Genomic DNA, 7,939 nt, shown 5'->3' on the forward strand with positions numbered 1-7,939 from the left:
AGCAGCATCACTCATAAGCTGTTTGATGGGCCTCAGAAGGAGATTTCTTCAAATCTTACACGAACATGCCATTTTGAGCGTATCTGCACTGAATAACGCAATAATACTAAATAAAAAACAATTGTTTTATGTAGGGAAAGGTCAAAATCATCAAATCTAACCGTTTTGTACAGTGCTACTGCGTATTCTTTTACCATATTCAGCAATAGATAATCGCAAGCATCTAATGCATGCTTAAAACTTTCAGGTAAGGTAAACAGCGAAAAGAACTCCAACAAAATGAATTCATCAGAGTCGAAAGTTAATATAATGTTAGCTTACCGTACCGCTAACTTAAAAGTGATTATTGCAATATTGCAATAGACAATGCGTACGGCTTTCAACTAAAAGCAAAGTCGACACCGACATGTAGCGAAAATGAAATAATTTTCTTCTATTATATCACGTTGGGCAAATACTTACTTACGTTTGTGTCACTACATGTATATAACGTTATGTCTTTCTTGCTTTTAATAAAATTTAATAAAATCTTATTAACTTTTCTTTTCTATTCAATTTATTAAATAAAATCTATTTACTTTTCTTTGTTTCTCTTATTGAATTTAGAAATTCTTCGTTATCTCAAACCCTTCGATGGCTTAATAACAAAATGAAAAAAAAAAAAAAAGGCAAAAAAAATAAGAACCGTAAAGTGGAAAATTTTACAATACTTACAGTTTTGTAAATATTCGATCCGATAATCTATACTGTGGGCTTAGGTTTAGTATGTTTGTCACGTTCCTGGGGACAATTTAGTAAGCTTGTAGTAACAGTGTAGCCAATACAAATAGATTTGAAATTACATACATACATACATACATACATACATACATACACATCCAATAACAGTTACAACAATAAGCAAACAATAGTTGACAAAAATGTTGATAATAAAACGTTCTGGTGATGTGGTTGGCTAATGATGATTCTCCTCGGTATTGATTCTCGTAAGCGAGTTACATTTGTGGGAGCTAGAGGGAACGCAAAACGAAATAAATTACTTTTATCTTATAATGAGTAACGTTTTCTAGGTAAACATTCTCCGACAATTTCATACAAAAGTAAACTGTTTTCTTTCCTCAAGAGATAGAAACAGAGAGAGAGAGAGAGAGAGAGAGAGAGAGAGAGAGAGAAATTTTTGCAGAGAAACAGGATAAAAAAGCAATTGAAATGAAATTAAATTCGAGCTTATAAAAAATTTATTCATGTTCTTGAATAATTACATCATTTATTTAAACATACTTACGTGCACACTTAACCGTAAAAATGCGGGTGATGAACGTCATATTTTCTTCTTTTTTTTTTTTTTTTTTTTTTTTATCCTCCTTTTTTTTTTTTATTTTTTTTTTTTTTTTTTTTTGTTTTTTTCGAGCATTATTAACAAACAAATAACTGCAGCTATCAATGTTGTCTGTACGTTGCTATGTTAAAACCATGTTTCCCTTCTTTACAAGCTTATGTGTTATTAAGCATGTAGACATGTGTTAAATTATGTATATATGCACACAAGTATATGTAATGGTTAAATTAAGCCTTATATTGCATATTCATCCGTTCTAGATTTGTGTGTCTGCCGCATTTTCTCTCTGAGTGTTAAAACCACAATAATTGCCAACAACTGCACAGGAATAACTGGCTACTGCAGAATAAAAAAAAAAAAAAAAAAAAAAAAATATATAAAAAATAAATAAAAAAATAAACACACATCCAAAGCAGTTGTAATTGTATTCTTTTTTCATACTCATTAAAGTGAGAAATCGATTACAAATTACTCGCTGTTAAATATGTTAAAACCACAGAAGAGAAAAAACAAAAAAGAGAGGAAAAAATCAAACTTTAATTTGTACACTTACGGCTTTTAATAATATTAATAAATTAAGATCTGACATACTATTTCCTGATTTCTGTAACTTTCAAAAGAATTCGCGTATAACTGCATGAAAAGGGAAAAATTTTTCAATTTATAAAAATTCGATGAGATAAAAGAAGTAATGGACACGAAATTAAGTTCATTGAAATATACTTCTTATGCCATCGTGGAGATGTATTAAGCATCAATTGACATTTCAAGCACGTATACTCTACACCAGTTTTGTGCTAAGCGCACATTATGTCTGCAATGGTTAAGAGGGCTTGAGTTAGATCCATCTTTTACTACACCAATCGATTCAGGATACCTTTCCAAAATAAAGCGCGATTGTGAAGCGATTTACGCATGTGCGCAATTTTCGAGAAATTTTAGAAATAATTTGATAGACTAACGTCTTTTAGTCCAAGGACGAGTGCTATTGAACACCAATTGCATCGGACAAGTTTTAGGTATTTTCCATTGAAATCCGTATTTTCGAACAGATGAAAGCATTCTTTGAAACCCCTCTCATATAAACATACTTGTAAAAAAGAAACGTTTGTATGGCAACATACTTTTTGCTTTTGTGAACCAGATTGATCTAAAATTGGAAATAATGGGGAAAACACATAATTTTCACCCTTGTCCTTCAAAGCCATTACAGTAGCAACGAAACAATGGAAATACGTAAAATCGCTCGTTTCAGGTGGCACTGTTTTCGCGTTTTTGACCTCAGTCGTAATTACGTTATCATTTACACACATTTCTGCACCAATTACGAATCAACAATCACACACTCGGCTCCCAATCAGCTAACGCCATTAGTCGCTGGTTCCTTTAGTGTTTAATTCACGAATTCATTCATTTTTTATTCCGTTGTGCCGTAAACTTGAGTGCCATCCATCATATTAGCTAACAATCGATAATGCCATCACTCAATTAATCAGCATTATTATCCTACGTGCAAACTCACACCTTCTTCTAAGGGCGCCCAACTCCTGGATTAGAAGCCGAGCATACATCCGTTCAGATCGAGGACTAAACCAAAACAAAGCTACTGGACGACCTCGAACTTCGAGATCAACTTCCTTCGATTGATCGGCGTTGCGAGCTGATATCACATAACTGTCCTGTCCGTAAGAACCGCATCTTAAGGTGTTTCATACCATGTTATACTCAACCTACAAAGCATGGCAAAAATGACTTTGACTCTCAAATAACATAGGTACATTTTTCTTTCCTATTGGCGAATAAAGACTTCCGCGAAAGCCCAAATTTTATATAACAAATTATATACAACAACAAGTTTTATCCCAAAGATAGTTAAAGCGTATTAAGGTCCTTGAAGAAGTAATTAATTGTACTGTCCGCTCAAGTTTTGGATCCATACAAAAATTCTTATGTAAATTAACTCTTCACATGGAGACAGCATATAATTTTTGGCATTTTGTGACCAAAGTAAGTGAAGAGGGACTTGTTGTGTCCGTAACCTCAAAATATTATTATTATTATTATTATTAATTTCGCCAGGGAAATAAATTCTAAGACTAAACTTTTAAAAGCACTAGCATCTAAGGCTATCGGCTTTTTTAAAAAACTCTACCGCACTTGAGATTTGAACCCACGACCATTGACTTGCTACTCAGGCGGATAACCTCAAAATAAACGCATACTTTCTCTTCAGCTTACAATTCCATACTTCATTTTACTTCAACTCTTACTCCTTTATTGATATCACAGGGTGTCGTGCATACATGTATAATTAGAACATAAAAAACAATAATTCAATGTATAACAGAGTAATATACATAAGAAAGTTAGACGAATTACTGTAGGATATTTAATGGCCTGCTTTGGCCCACAGTTACGTTTTTACTATAATTTCATCTATGATTTCATTTCAAATTTACGGAATTTTCTTTTTAAATCTTTTATAATGAACACTAGAGCATATGAAATTTGCTCACTGTTCATAACGCTTTGAAATATGGGTCATAGAACACATAAAGCATTTAGATTTTTAATCAGTGTTCAACGATGACCGGCGGTGTGGCGTCCGTTCGTACTTTAGGTAATTATTTCGAAGGCAGCAAACTTTATTTTAAATTTTTCCCTACAGTCATCGTCAAGTCAGACTCAGTAAGGCGATCGATGAAATACGCAAAATACTGATCATTTTCCTGCATTATTGCGCGAGAATTATATAACATGGGTCTTAAATTATGACAAATTCCAAAAATACGCTAAGATTGAATTAATAGTTCATCTAAGACAGCATGAGTAGATAGCAAGGAACATGCAGATCTGGTTTTAATATATATAACTATTTTGCATTGTACAATGCTTTATACGGCCGTATGATGTACCAGATGACTATATAACGCACTCAAGTTTCTGATTCGACCAAAATCGCATATGAGTCGTTTGGTAATTTTTTTTTCTTTTTATTAATTTATTATTTGTATTTAATTTATTTTGTATGTTTCGCATTTGTTTATTCATCGAACAACCAAATATATTAAATTTAATTTTAAATTCATTAAAGAAAAGAAAAACATATGAAATATTTAAATAACAATTAATTTTTAATTTCTCATTCATTAATTGTTAAATTAATTATAAATGCTTACCGTGTGCATAACCTAAATTCCTCAAACTACATAAGAAATTTAATTTTTAAACTAATTATAAATAAAAATCAGTTTTGCAATATATTAAAATTTGTTTACATATATATAAAAGCTGCAAAGTGCATGTATGCGTAATTAATATATATATAAAATGGAAATAAATTTAAAAAATCGAATTGTCAGCTCATCTTATACAAAACGGTAAAGTAAAGAGATGTAAAGGCTTCAAATATATGACTTGCTTACAGTTTTATTGTGTTTGACAGTTTTAATTAAAATTAAAATCCATAATTCATCCGCTTTTTATATTTAAGCTTTCGCTTACATAAATACAAAGAGACACAAGGATTTAACAGCGGCAGATACCTTTTCAAATAATTCAAACCAGGCAACGTGCGCTAGCGAACAATTGAAACGTGGCAGCCTGCCTACAAAAGCATTCGGTTATTTATTTACATTGAATTTTTAGCGTTTCAAAGTTAATCTCATTGCAGATATATATATATATACATATCGATGTGCAGATATTTACATATATACATATGAAATATGCAAAAAAAAAATTTTTATTATTACAACTTATTAAATTTAAAATAAAATAAAAAATTTTTGTTAAAATCTGTAGAGTTTAAAAAGCTTTTGCATGATTCAATAAATAGACCTGAAATGTATAATAATTTTTATTTATTTATTTATTTATTTATTATTGGCTATAACATATATTCAGCCGAATTAAACCGCACTCTTAAGATTTAAGCCTTAAGTTACGTTATCATGGAAGTAAAAGCGCAGCAAAGTTCAAAGTAAGTAGTGTCAGTTTCAAAGCAAAAAATTTTATTTTTATTTTTTTTTAACGTAAAAAAAAAAACCAACAAACATAAGTCTAAAGCTTAAACTGTAACATTATTGTAAAGAATTTTTAATTAGACAGAAGCGAGAAGCAAAGATAAAGTAAACAATATATTAGGCCGAATAGGCCGAGTACGCATAGGGTCTCCACTAACAACTCAATGGTGATAGGTTCGAATCTCAAGTGCAGTAGGGATCGCAATAAGGTCGATAGTACTTAGATCCTAGTGCTTTAAGACTTAAGGTCTTACAATTTATTTCTCTGGCCAAAAAATTAATAAAAAAAATACTTAAGGCTTAAAGTAATAAAAGCGAACACAAGCCGAAATAGTTAGCACACACAGCTACTTACAAAGTGTTTAACGCTCTGAGATTTGGGCCCAAAGATTTTATGGAGCTAACTATCTTTATCGGGGCTCAGAAAGTGACTAAAGACACACCAAGAAAAAACAAAAAATAATACTCGGATATGACCGAATTGTTTGATTCTCAACATCTCCTCCAGTCATGTTAATACAAAATAATAAAACAGCGGACAGGCGATCGGAGATATACGTATATATACGATCCTCCACCAAAGAGATTTCATTTTAAACGAAGCAAGCAATACTTCAATATCTATTCCACAAGCTCCATGGAAGGTGGTGGCCTCCTGCTGAAAATAAAGCGCACAAATTCGTGACATTGGCTTCAGGCCAAAAAGATCGGTCAATATGAGTTCGTTAATACACCCGTTTATTGCAACGGCCGAACTGATAGCATTTTCGGAAAACTAGAGAACAGACGGTCTAAAAAACCTCACCAGGTTAGTATCGGTTGTGGTTCTTCGTCTATTTCCCTTTCATTTGCCGAGTTCCAGACGCCACCGCACTGCTTATTTACGTATTCGCACAAGTGACAAAGATCCTTAATCCCTACAATAATTTTATTTAAAAAATAATACTCCTGGCCATGCATTTCCTAATGAGCACTGTGCGCGTTTATTTTGTTCCACAATTGAAAAATTTTTACTTTTACTTCTTACTCTGTGGAAGGCGATTAATGCAGTTCGAATTTTTCACGTCACCTTAATGTAGCAAAATAGTATCATTCAACAATTTTTGCCGAAAAATATTTTTCGCCTAACGACCTTTCTAAGATAAAGCTATGGGGAGTAGTCCAATCTAATCTATTTTCAACAACGTTCGTGATTGGACCAAAACAAACTATTATACAAAATTTCGTCAAGATGTTTCAAATGTCTTTACCTAACCTAAAATGAACAACAGAGCAAACGGACATATAGACAGACAAACGCTAATCGATTGAGAAAATGATTGTGAAAAAAAAAATTGATTTTCTTGTAAGTGTTGCATGCTTTCGCACAAAAGTAATATGCGCGTTACCACAAATTTACTGTGAGCTGTAACGAAGGAAAATATGTTTTAAGCCCATACAAACACATACATATTACACAAATGTTTACACCTACGGATCGATACGAGTTGACATTTATAAAATTCGCTTTATTCCCATATCACAAATTTGTGATCATCATCTTGACATTCGCGATTTTGTTACGGAAATGTTGCCAACATAACGCTCCGTCTTATTTATATGCGAAAATTCGAAAGTATCTTTAGATACAAACTTATACTTTAGCTTTCGTTGTAAATGGGAAATGGATTTTGTCCTAGATATTACAAAAATAGAGTCAAGCATATAAAAGTTTTTCAAGAAGCTTCAGTTTCTCTTCAAGTTGAACTTTTTAATATACATATCTGATATGAACGCAAAAGTTCAAATATCACATTCAATGAAATATGTATACATCAAATTCTTTTGTCCTATAAGTACATAAATTTTGATGGCCTTTTAAAAAGCTTGTAAAAGTTTGAAAAGCTAATAAAGCCTTCAGAACATAACTCAAAAAAATATGTCAGTCTAAGGACATTAATTACATACCAACTTTTCATAATTGCAAGAAATAATTTGCATTTTTGTGGAGCGGAATAAATCAATTTTCATAAATTATACGCTGGCATTGAGGAAGAAAATGAAATTTAGAACTTTTGTTTTCCGCTCAATTGTTTCATCATTCCATGTTTTATCGGCCAAACACGCTTTAAATCTCCTCGAATATGTCGAAGAAATTCTCAACCTGAAAGAAATCTTTTCTTTGGTACTTAGAGCTTTTCTTCAGTTTCTTGCTTCAGCAAAGACTGCCCGTATTACGTTAAGCCATTCTAAAACCTTTTCCAAATGGACCGTTATTGCGTCTTTATCAAGACGACCGTCGAATAAACATGACGGCCAGTATTCTTACTAAGCAATTAAAGGCTTGGAATAAAGTTTTTCGTATTTCCTTTGGCGTGAATTGGGCTATAGAATTATATGTTTCTTTACCATTTTCTCGGCGATCTTGCAACACATGTAATATAAAACAAGCAGGTCTACCTTAAACAGAAGCAGCAAAAGCGATACCCTGTAGCAAAAAATCTTCAAGGAGAGATAATAAGGAAGATTTTTTGAACATGGAATGATAGCCTAGGATTGTAGGCTAATAAAAAATTTGTGAAGAATTATAATAAAA

The sequence above is a fragment of the Glossina fuscipes genome, unplaced genomic scaffold (assembly GCF_014805625.2).
Source record: "Glossina fuscipes isolate IAEA_lab_2018 unplaced genomic scaffold, Yale_Gfus_2 2, whole genome shotgun sequence".
In the NCBI taxonomy this organism is placed as follows: Eukaryota; Metazoa; Arthropoda; class Insecta; order Diptera; family Glossinidae; genus Glossina; species Glossina fuscipes.